This window comes from Vicugna pacos, chromosome 3 (assembly GCF_048564905.1).
Source record: "Vicugna pacos chromosome 3, VicPac4, whole genome shotgun sequence".
Classification (NCBI taxonomy): Eukaryota; Metazoa; Chordata; class Mammalia; order Artiodactyla; family Camelidae; genus Vicugna; species Vicugna pacos.
In genome coordinates, this window is record NC_132989.1 from 116355668 (window position 1) to 116365080 (window position 9413).

Consider the following 9413-nt stretch of genomic DNA (forward strand, 5'->3'; position numbering starts at 1 on the left):
GCACAAGCCGGACAGAGCAGGGCTGCTCTGCGGCTGAATTCCGGCGGCAGGTGCGAATGGGCAGAGGCTCTGGGAATCACCAAAGTGTAGTTTAGTGTCGTGTCAAATTCCATGCAGGTCTGTTTGGGAGAAGTTTGAACTCTCAGCCAGTAGAGAGAGAGGAGCAAGCAGCCAAGGTGACCGGGAGAATCTGACGGAAGGGGAGGGGCGTCCCCCGCTGTCCTCGGCGGGGCCTGCTGTGGGCCATGGGGGTTTGGGTCTCAGAGGGCGGTGGTGTTTCCTCACGGCTGTTGGTGATTCATTTCCCTTCCTGGGAAAACTTTTTACACAAAAATCAATCTTCTCTTTCTCCAGATGCTCTCTGGTCCCTGAAGTCATCTGTCTGTTCACAGCCAGGAGGGTGAGGGCGATGAGTCAGGGCCCCGGGGAAGCATCTGCAGGGCCAAACGGCAAGACCTGTGCCGGTGCCACCGGCCGGTGACTCAGTACACAGCTCCCCACAGGTGTTCATTACTTAGAGCAAACTTGAGAGAGGAAACTCCAGTTCAAGGGAAAAGGTGCACTTTCGAAGCTGTGGTTCACTCACCTCAAGGAGTCAACAGGCGTTCCCGAATGAAATGAGCTGACCCCGAGCTGCCCTCTGCGGAACATCGGCGGCCTTGCCTCTTGCCTTCTCCTCGGACAAATTCTCACTGGAAAAGCAGCAGGCCCACGTGTCCCTTCCGCTGCTGGGCCTCCTTGGGTGAGCCGGCCTGCTGGATGTGGCAAGTCCCTGCCAGCTCTGCCCAGCCCCTCACCAGGGCCAGGATGCTGAGAAGAGGGGCGGGTGCAGGGCTGGGGGAGGGACAGGCAGGGACTGCACCCTCTGGAGAGGGTGATCTGCAGACCACAGAGGAGGGAGGGCTCTGCCCCCGGGTCAAGGGCAGGCAGAGCTGGGATGTGGTGTGCGTGCAAATTTCAAGATCGTTGGCACTGATGCCTGAGGTAGGTTGACTGGCAGCTTCTGGAAAGATAAGCCCACGTCCTGGGCCCTGGTATCTTGTTTGAAGAAAGGGTCTTTTCAGGTGTAATTAGATTAAGAATCTTGAGGTGAGATCGTCCTGGATTATCTGAGTGTGTCCTGGATCCAATGCCAAGTGCCCCTAACCCTAACCCTAACCCTAACCCTCTGCAAACAGGCAGAGGGCGATTTGGCACAGATCGGGGCAGGGATTGACAAAATACAGCCACAAGCCAGGCGATGCCAGGAGCCACCAGACGTTGACGAGGTAAGAAGGATCCTCCCTCAGAGCCTTCAGAGGGAGCGTGGTCCTGCCAGCACCATGATCTTGGACTGCCGGCTTCTAGAAATGTGAGAGGATACATTTCTGTTGTTTTAATCCACCCAGTTCGCGGTGACTGCCATGGCAGCTGCAGGGGACGGAGATCGTGCCCCGGGGCCCAGAGAAGCCACAACGTAACACCTGGGCAAGGCCAGGCCGGCTGTCCTCTGCCAGAACCTTCTCCTCACCACTGAGTTCAGCGTCTCTGGGTAGGGGAAGATGAAAACGTGCGGTTCGCCTGCTGTGTTTGTTTTTCATTGCTGAGCCACAGTTAGCGGTTACAATCACGTTCATCTGTGGTCTCGCACTTTGCCTGGGTCGGGGGTCCAGGCACAGCTTAGCGGGTCCTCTGCCCAGCATCTCCCCAGTTTGCAGTCAGGGAGTCAGCTGGGCTGTGTTTCCTTCTGGAGCTCGGGCCGCTGTTGGCAGAATTCAGCCCCGTGCAGCTATGGGGCGGGGGTCTTGTTTCCTGCAGGTTCAGCTCCTAGAGACCCCGCAGTCTCCTGCCGTGAGGCCCCTCCCACCTTGGCAGCTTCCCTCTTCAAGGCCAGCAGGAGGATCTCTATTTTTAGGTAAAGAGCAGGCTCCTCACTTCATTCTTGCCATAAAATGCAACGTACCACCTGGGGTGCCTTCCTTCCTGGGTCTGCTCTTTGCAAACTTTCAGTTACCAGCACCCTTCCCTCCACACCTGCAGCCCCGCGCCGCCACACCCTTGTGACCTTTGCTTCCGAGGGAAGAAAGTGCCAATGTCACGGAAGTCTTGGCAGTTACATTTTCAGAGATTCAAAGAGAGAGGCTCAAAGGAATGGCTTTTCGCAGGACAGCACTGAATACTCTGCCCACCTAGGAGGGCCAGAAGTCCAGACCTGGGTTTGGTTCCTTCCAGAGGCTGAGGGAGAATCCATCGCCGCCTCCCTCCCAGCCCCTGGAGTTGCTGGCGGAGCTTGACGTTGCCCGGCTGGTAGACTCACCATTTCAATCTCTGCCTCCGTCTTCGTATCGCCCTCTCCCCTGTGTCTCTGTTTCTCAAATCTCCCTCAGCTTTTCCTTTATAAGGACACCTGCCATTAGCTTTAGGGTCCGGCCTAAACCCACAATGATCTCATCTTGAGATCCTCAACTTAATTACACCTGCAAAGACTTCAAATAAGGTTGCACTCACAGCTTCTGGGGGTTAAGACTTGGGCATACCTTCTGGGAGACCACTCATCACCACATGCATAGATATATATTTAAATTTATATATTTTTACATTTTGACATATATGCCAAATATATATATTTTTTCTTTATGTTCCGAGACAGTGCCTGGCTCTTAGCTGCACCGCACATGCCTGTGTATGTAGATATATGTTGCACGTCTACAACTATGTGACCAGAAATGACAGGCTCCCCGTCTCTGGTCCCAGCTTTATTGTGTTATTTGTATTAGATGGGGAGCCTGGACTATGAATTTAACTTCCTGTGTCTTAAAACACCCTTCAAAAAAGTGAGGTCTCTGGGTTACACTTCTTTTGTCATAGAATCCTTTCACTGTTAGAAGTCATTGGGACAGGCGAGTTTCAAAACCCTTTATGTGATTGGAAGGAAGTGTGTTCAAACAGGCCCCGAGCTGAGGACTGAGCGTGGTGCTGACTGAACCAAATTAAAGGCCCGGGTCATTCCCAGCGACCTCTAAGGCCCTTTCCAGTTCATTTATTAAATAAGTAATTGGCATGACGATTAGGAGAGCCTTTACTTTTATTTCCAAAGCTAGCTTTCTAGAGAAAATCTGAGGAAGCTCCAAGCTATCATTTACTAAAAACAGTTTCAGTTCCCACCATTTCAGTGTGGGAAAGTTGTTACCCTGGACGCCATGAAGTTCAGGGTTCTGAGGACAAGTGGCAGAGGACACAGCCCCCCAGCAGGTGAGACCAGAGACCCTGGGAGGCTCCCAATTGCAAAAGAGAGGAGATAGCCTTGCACGCAATTGTATGCCGTTCCAGAAATTAATGCTTCATGGAAAAGTAACACCATAAAAAGGAAAAACTAAAGTGAGAAGAAACCCGTGAAACAATGAGACTAAGACTACATACATCAGGGGTGTGTGTGCAGATACACAGAATTTGGTAAAAATAAGAAAGACTGTCAAATGCAAAATGATCTGTATTATTTAAAAAGGTAAACTTTGGAGGGTTGTTGCTAGAAATACCCCTTGAGGTTAGAGATTTAACAGTTGCTTTAGGATTAACTTAATGTAATGTTTAAGTGACGCAGGAAAGTAATTGACCATGTGCAAGTAAAATCAGGTTTGAAAACCCAGTTAAGCTTTTAACGCCTATTTCTTTCTCTCAGCTCAGCATAGAACCGTCTATGAATCTACCTGGCAGCATTGCCTGTGAAGATGATTTAAGGACATAGTTCTAAAAGGTCTTGGAGAAATTAAAAACTTTGCAAATATAGAAAAAGAAGAATTTTTTTAAAAAAAGGAATAGTTTCCTATGGGAGATTTTATTCATGCTGTGCAGAATTATGTGATTGGATTTCATCTTCAAAATTATTTATCAGAAAACTTTTCATGGCTCAGAAAACTCCTGGCCCGCTGCCTCTGTGCAGACCAGTCCCTGCAGGGTGACACACAGTCCCTGCCCTAGAAGGCGTATCAGCCTAAAACAGTTGATTTAGACTTCATTTTTGCCAGCAGATTGTGCACACATCTACCTCAGTGTCTCCGCCCTGCCCCTGTGTTCAAGTAAAAATAACTTGTTTCCACTAACAGGCAAAATTTATTCTTGATTGGAAATAGAACTCTTGAAGGCAAGCACGTAAGTGACAAACACAGCAGAGGTCAAGAGCAGGCATTTTATGCAGCTTTGACAGTGGGTCCCTGTCCTACTGACACAGAGGCCCCACCCCGACTCCTTAGGGTTGGGGTGTAGTTACAATCCTGCTGGGTCCTTAACTTTTGCTTTAAGGAAAGCATGTCGCTGGACGTAGATTGCCCAAGTCACGGCAGTCAACTCCCCCACCCAGCTGGGTGGCGTGGGGGCGGATGTGTTCTGGGGGAGAGTGTGTGATTGGTCACGTTCATCTCTGTCGCCTAAGAGAAAGGCAGAGCCAGTGCCCAATTACTGGAGAACATTCCATGCCTTTGCCCAGGTTCACTTGGGATGAAGTGGACAACTTAATGCAGACCCTAACAGCCGACCCAAGCCGTCAGCTTGACCGCACCAGACCCATCCTGTGGTTTCTGAAAAATGTACTGAGCGTCAGTTACGCGCCAGGCACAGGGCTTCCCACGTACTGCTTTGTCGTGCCACAGCAGTCCCCTCTATAAATAGTAACTTCATAGTTTTAGTTTGGAAAGTGGAAACTGAGTTCCTTATCCACGTGGGATGTGAGGCAGAGGAGTGTGTTCGATTCCAGAGCCTTCGCCTATTCAATACTGAAATGGTCCCATTTTCAGATTTTAAAAGAAAAATGTGTTTTGATCAGAAAACAGTCTCAAATATTGACACAAGGGCCAAGGAATTTCTCTGATAAACCGTTTAGAATAAAAAACTGACAGCCAATTTATCTCCTAGTGTGAAAAGTTGGCTGGCTTTTTAAATAAGTGGAGCTAATGGTATGTGAAAATTGTCACTTTCCAAAATTACTGCTTGGTAGCAATTTTTCCAGAAAAGTGTCTCTAATTCAGTATTAGTGCAGGCCATAGCGTTGTGCTAAGCATACAATTTCAATCACGTTGAGAAACTTTAATGGGAATCTTTGGCAAACATGTTTACATATCTTTAAAATGCATATGGCAGCTGAAAGAGAAATCTTCTAAATCACATGGGTGCTTAATTAGATTTGGTTCAGTTACATTTCATTGATTTTTATAGCGAATACCCGTGACATGCGTCAAAGTTTTCATTTGGCAAACCACAGATAAATCAAAGCACAAAAAGTCAGAGGGCACCACATGACAGAGGGCCACCCACAAGGGACCACAGAGGATTACACATACGGAAACCCAGGGAAGTTCTGACAGATACGGAGCACAGGCCATGCAAGGGTGCAACAAACATTCTGTGGAAAGACAGTTACTGGCTTTCACGCCTGTCTTTTCAGAATCGTCATTTGCCCATGAGGACAGTGCCTCTAGATTCTGCGACTCAAGCATGCACCCTCTTCTAATCGTCGACGTTTCTTTCCTATTGATTTTATGGTCCATGCAACTCCCGCCTCTCCGTTTGAGGATCACAGACTAGGACAACTTTGGAAAGACTATACACCAAAGCCTCAACGTGCATTGCGGTGACAGTCTTGAGAGTTTACACTAAGTCGCCTATGGCATGTGGATTAGCATCTTACCGTGGTCATAACCCTGATGACGCTCATGAAAAAAGATCACGTCGGTAGAGGGGACAAGCAGGAAGTGAAACCAAGCACATCAGGTTACAGCAGCTCTATTTTAGCTCAATTCATGTCATCACCAGTGGTCACCCAAGATCTAGAGACACCAAATAGGGCAGCCAATCAATTGACCTCCAGGGGAAGAAATGGGGAAGCGTCTCCTTGTTTTAACCCTGCAGGACAAACAGAGTGAATCTGCAGGGGAAAGTTGTTTATTTCCTCACCACGTACTGCCTTACTGACCTGAGAGGGTGACTTTGGAAGCACACTTCCCCAGGGCCACTCTGCTGTTTGTCTAGCCCTGCTGTGACCTCGCTTAAAATCTGGCTTCCCTTTGGATCTCCACTCTATTCAAATACTCCTGGGAAAGCACACTTCGCTCCTGTGTTTCTTCTGGAACAGAGCTAACATTGCTCATTGCCTTTCCTGATGTCAACCGTGTTTATTTGGCCTTTCCAGTTCGTTGGTCATATCCTGTGGGTCAGATGGGCCCTGGGATTGAGTGAAACTCAATACTGTGTAAACTGGAGGCTGCAAAAATTCAACAGATAAGGTAGAACATACTATAAAGCTAAGGAATGTGGCTGTTTATTACTTTCATGTCTTTGGAAGGAAAAAAGTATTGATTGTGAGCACATGGGTTGAGCTCCAAGCCCCTCATCACAGCTCCCCAGAACAGGGCGTGGGAGTTGCCTTTTGCACCGACCTGCCTGTTGCACAGAGAGGATCACCCTGGGTAACTCCCTGTCAGCTTGGGAGACCTGTGGCTCTTCAGAGCCAACTGTGGGCTCAAAGGTGTGTGCTCGGGTGCGGCCATGTGGATTGCCAGGTGGTCCATGGAGGGTCAGAAAGCACTACCAAGACAGCGGCCGTGGCTTCCCCTCTCAGTTGACTTTGGAAAAGCCACTGAACCTCTCTCTGCTTGCTGCCTCCCTGGCAAGTGTACACAGTTAGACTAAGTGCCTCCCAGAGTCAATGGGTCCACCCGCACTTCAGCTGGGAAGCAACCTTGCTTCTTTAGAAAGCAAATTCCATTGCGATTCTGCATGCTGCTAAGAGAGTTCAGATAAAACACAGAAATCCGATTTTTAGGGGAAGAGGCAGCCCCACAGGCCATGGTTAAGCTATGAGGTTGGACAGCGTCCTGCCTCCTGAAATCGGATCCACAGACAGACAGGGCCCTTGCAGGGGAGTAGTGGCAAGTCGCCGGCCAGTTGTCCCCTCCAGGGCCGGTGTCGATGGAGACCGTGCCCTACACCTGCCCTTCCCTCCTGCCCAGCCGTCACTCAGACCGGACTCCCTCTGTGAAGTCTCCCCTAGTCACAGGTCCGGGAGCTCCTGGGCCTGCACCACAGCCGCAGCGGCTGCAACACAACGGAGCATTTGGCTGCCTTTGGTCTGCGCCGCTCGTTCCTTGTCGCCGTGCGTTATTCTCGTCTTAGGAGCTCCTCCAGGGAGAAGCCGGGTCTTTAACGTCTACGTTCCCTGTATCTGAGTGGGTAAGAGAAGGTCACTAAGTTCGTTTGATCGCCTGAAGGTAGGGGGTTGGGGACAGAAAGCCAGTGTATGATTACAAGGTAATTGCATCTGAACCATTGTAATTGCCGAATCTGAGCCTTCATCCAAGTGTGAACTACTGAAAACCAGTTTTTTAATATATTTCTGCATACTGTAAAATCACGTGTAAATTTCATATGAAAATGTTTGGTTCCCAAGCACTTTCCTTCTTTGTTTAAATCAATTCTGTCACCAGCCTGGTAGGATTTTACAGCCAAGGAAACTAAGGCTCATGCAGGTGAAGGGCCCCCCCCAGCCCCACCTGCCCAGAGTCACACAGACACTGCAGGCGTCCATAGATTTGTCTTTCTATATTGGGTCTTTTTCACCAAGCCGCAGATTTTTTTCTCTCCAAAAATAAGATTGAATTCTGATAAACAGAGGGAACTTGGCAGCTGGAAAAATTTAGGCCTAAACCCTGTTTCTTTCTGAGTTACACATTTTAGAGATTGAGAGTCTTCTAGGGAATGTGTGTGTGCGCGCGCGTGTGCGTGTGTGTGTGTGTGTGTGTCTATGTGCGTGTGGAACCTACTGCTCACAGAGGCCTTCTTAAGCAGAAGTCATTCGTGATCGTCCTAGAGCCAGTGAGCCCGTGCTGGTGGCATGCACTGCCCTGGGCCGGCTGTGGAGGGGACACCCAGGAGCAAAGGCAGTCTGTCCAGGAAAACCACTGGCTGGTCACGGACGCATGAGTGCGTTTGTATTTTTCCTTCCCTCGGTTCTGCGGCCACTGGCTGGATCCAAGTCCCCATCGATTAGTGGGGTGTGGAGCTGGTGGGATGTGCACGTCTGCACACCGCCCCATCACTGTCCTGCTGTCGGTCTGGAGAGGGCTGTCTTTCTTGGCCTGCGTGGGAACGTGACCCCAGGCTCCAGAGGCAGGCAGGCCCCACATGCGGGGCCGTCAGGAAACGTCCACGGCCTGGCTCTGCTGTTGGACCAACACCGCGGCGTCTGCCTCCAGCCGCCAGGAAGGGAGTTCCTGCTTCTGACTAAGAGTCAAAACACTAGTTGACTTTTAAATGATTCCCTGCTGCTTTTAGAATGAGAAAGTCATACCAATTTAAGTCAGAAATGGTATTTCCTTCACTACCATTTCCTCCGTAAGTTTCAGTTTCTAATAAACCTAATGGGAAGGCCATGCAAAAGAAGTAACATTTAGGGTGTACAGAGAGGTTGAAATTAAGCCAAAGGCCTGCCTCCCCCTTGCTGTTGGCAGTAACCTAGCCCACCCTTAGGTTATCAGTCACCTCCTGGTTACACCCGAAACAGCTCTGGCCACGTTCTTCAGTCAGCTGATGACCAGCACTGAAGTGACCCAGGTTCGGGTTTATAGCTCTCTCTCCAAGTATATAACTATGTTCCTAAAAGAAAGTTATCTTTACTCTGAAATTGGAAGAGGAAACTCTCTAGAAAGAAAGAAACTCAGGTGCTCTCCCTAGCCAGTGTTTCTGTCCTAGACCTTTAACACCCACCCTGTAATTCCAGCACAACAAAGAGCCCAAGGGCCCAAGGCCATCCATTAACCATCAGGTTTCCAGGATGGAGAATTCCGCAGCAGAGGATCAGGTGAATGGACGCTTTAAGTTCATTGTCATCGAATTTCATGACTATTATTACTCAGAGGGAACTCGAGCAGGAGGTCAAGCATTTCGGCCAGACAGCACCACATGTGTATCTGGGGCACATAAGAAAGTTGCAAAAAAAAAAAGTGGCAATAAAGGGTCAATTTGGTGAATGACTAGTCATGCTGGGAGGAGCTGACCCCCGTCCTCTGAGGTGAGGTCATTCAGGTCTCTGCTCACCTTGGACCAGTGAACAGGTCTATAAGTACCCAACACTGCCTGAAGAATTTAACGTGATCAGCAAAGAAAATTCCTCTTCCTTCAAAGTGGTAAAATATAACCGGCAACATTCGAGTTAGGCCAAATCATCCCGTAGTTCTTCCAGTCAGTTTCTGCTTGTCTCCCTGGTTGCTTCTGGGGACATTTTAATCCACTGGATTTTTGCAAAGACCATGGCTTCCTAAGACCCTTTTCCTGCACCTTGTGGCAGGAGGCTGTCATGTTATTTGAAATATTAAATTAAAAAAAAACAGCTGAACTGTTTTGAATGGCAGGATAGCCCACAATGACTGGATCCGTGAGGCCGTGTG

At 49.2% G+C, this 9413-nt stretch overlaps 1 long non-coding RNA gene across 1 annotated transcript; it reads left to right on the forward strand.

The window, feature by feature from the left end:
• The first annotated feature begins 360 nt into the window (after positions 1-360).
• LOC140690035 (uncharacterized) lies at positions 361-2078 on the forward strand. The gene is made up of 4 exons (XR_012065228.1): positions 361-742; positions 1179-1268; positions 1389-1531; positions 1798-2078. It is a non-coding gene; the product is annotated as an uncharacterized lncRNA (long non-coding RNA).
• The last annotated feature ends 7335 nt before the right edge of the window (positions 2079-9413 follow it).